Below are 2811 nucleotides of genomic sequence, written 5' to 3'. Positions count from 1 at the left end.
ATGTCGAGAAAGAAGAGGATGCACAGGAGGAACCCTCGAGTGGCGCGAGAGCACCGGAGACAAGGTGAGGGAGTCGCCCCAAGCTCGAGCTCTTGCTCGGCTGGAGAATGGAGGGCTTGTCGACGACGTGGCTCGCGGAGACTTACCGGAGCGGCACCACGGCAAGGTGAGGGGAGTAATGTGTCGAAGGAATCCTCTAGGTCAACAGGGACATGCTTTATAGAGGCGTAGGGTGCCCGATGGCCGTCAAATCAGTTGAGCGCTGATGTGGTGTATCGGGATGCTCGACCGTACAAGTGGGATACGACGCTCACGCGTGGAGCTCGGTTGGGCTGCGTCGAGGATGGGCCGAACTGCTGCTCGGCCAGTGAACGCGAGGGAGGCCCAGTTGGGCTGCTGCTCTCTCTCTCTCCGGTTTTCTTTTTAGTAAAACAAAAAAACAAAAGAAATGTCAGGGAGGGTTTGGAAAGGAATTATAGGAAACTAAAAACAGTCTAACATGCTCAAAATGGCCGTGATTTTATGGAATTGGTTTAGGGATTTTTTGGAAAAACAATCAAACCACCTATTTATTACCATTGAAGCTCTTTTGCAAACGTATACAACTAAACATAGAATATGAGGCAAATTTGCAACATTTAAGTTTGTGGATTAGGGCAAGCAAACAAAAATACAACTAAACATAGAATTTGAATAAAAGAGAGATGGAGGTAGTGAGCAAAAGAATTCTTATCAAGGCATCTACTAGAGCACTCCACCTCATGCACGCACATCACAACACATATCCACACAAGATATCATGTGATGCAAAAGAATGAGATGATGATATGATGATATGATGCAACACTAGAATGACACGAAGTAAATTTATTTAAACAAAGTAAATGATGGCATACATGGATGGTTCCCACATGGAACATTGTCGTGGGTATAAGCCTGACAGTAGATGTGTAGGATACGAAAGGGATGGGCAGAGCCTTAGCTACGGCGAGATTGTATGAGTTCAGGCCCCTCTATGGTGGGGGTAATAGCCCTACGTCTCAGTGCTCAGGGAGCTTGTTGTCGAGTGGAATACCGAATACAATGAATTGCTAACCACTCCACAAGAGGGGGAGGGTAGCTTATATAGAGTGTGCTGCCCTCCACAATGGTTCGGTGCACAGGGGTGGAGTAGTGGCGAATAAATGTCTACGTTACAGGTAACGTACGTCTTAAATGCTAATTAAGGTACATGGAAACATATGACCGTTTCCCTCCAAGGGGGTTACGATGCACAGAGTGGAATCCAGTCGGTTAGTTTGATAGACTCTGAATGCTAATCTTCGACTGGACGGTCGAGGATATGTTACCGACTGGATGAAGGGAACTCCTTAGTTCAGTCGGAACTGACTAAGGGCTTTGTCCTTTATGAGGGGTAGTCCTTGGGTTGGACCTTTAGGGCAGGCCTATGACCCTACCCTAGTACTATAACCCCATCATTAGTCCCCAAATGGATTGGGGTTGGAACGATGAAGCGATGCTTGAAGTTTGGATCCGACTAGAACGGATGTGACTTTGGCGTTGCTTGCCTTGATCCATTTTATCTTCTCTGACCAATGATCCGAGTGGAAGTAGTTGCGAAACAAACTGTCAGAAACCGAGTGTTTCCGCGGCATCTTCTGACGTGACCAGTCAACTGACAGTGGCGGATTTTCCGGGATTCTCAAATTTCGGTTACCGCGCGCTCAGCGGGGATGACACCATCGCGCTCGAGTAGCGCCTGACGTCTCGATTCTCGCGCCTTCATCTTCTCCACTGATATCGCCGCGGTTGGTCGGGGGATAAGGTTTCGAGGCCACCTCCTAGTGAAATAGTCGGAACCTTACTTAAACCCCAGCGGCGAGGGTTTTCTCGTTACGCTCGCCGGATCTCTTGCCTTTGCTTGCTCCGCTCCTCTTGCCTTCCCCTGCGCACCCAAGCTTCCTCCTTTTCCTTCTCCTTCGCGGACCCGCAGCTTCCGCCATGACCAAGGGACAGACCAGCAAGCTCGAGGCGAAGAAGAAGAAGGGGAAGGCGGCGGCTCCTGCTCAGCGGCGGCAGCGAGGGTTGCCGGCGGGGTGGATCCAGGGGGATCTCCCCTCCACGGTGACGGAGGGGGATCTGCTGTAGCTGGTGGAGCACGGAATGATCGTGCACAAGTCGTGGAGGCTGCCGGCGGAGAATGAGATCGAGCCGGCGCCCCGGGAGGGGGAGCGCGTCCTGCTACTCAGCCACGTATATCGAGGTTTCTCTCTGCCCCCGCGTCCTTTCTTCAAAGGCATTATGAACCACTTCGGGGCGCAGCTTCACCACTTTCCCCCGAATGCTATAGCTCATCTCTCTGCTTTCATAGTCCTGTGCGAGTGCTTCATCGGCTGTCCTCCCCATTGGGGGCTGTTCAAACATGTTTTCTCTGCTAGATCCCAAACTACCAAACGACTTCACCAGTCGGATGATAAGACACACCTTCTCCAGCTCTGCGGAGGCTTAGGTTTCCAGAAGAAGAGTAGGAGTAGTTATCCTGCCCTTCAGCTAATGGAGTTGGTTAGAAACTAGCTGTCGACGTGGTTCTACTGCCAAGACGTTGCCTGCCCGAATGCCACGACAGGGCTGCCTCCCTTTAGCTTAGATCGACCCGCTCCGCCTAAGCAGCTTGCGCTCACGAAGGCGGAGAAGGTCGACATCCAGCCTCTGGTCGACGCACTCGTAGATGTCGTGAGAAGGGGAGTCACCGGCATAGATTTGCTGGAGATTTTCCTCGGTCGGCGCATACAACCACTGCAGGCTCGCGAC

Source organism: Hordeum vulgare, chromosome 7H (assembly GCF_904849725.1).
Source record: "Hordeum vulgare subsp. vulgare chromosome 7H, MorexV3_pseudomolecules_assembly, whole genome shotgun sequence".
NCBI lineage: Eukaryota > Viridiplantae > Streptophyta > Magnoliopsida > Poales > Poaceae > Hordeum > Hordeum vulgare.
Note: the sequence above shows the minus strand (reverse complement) of the source record.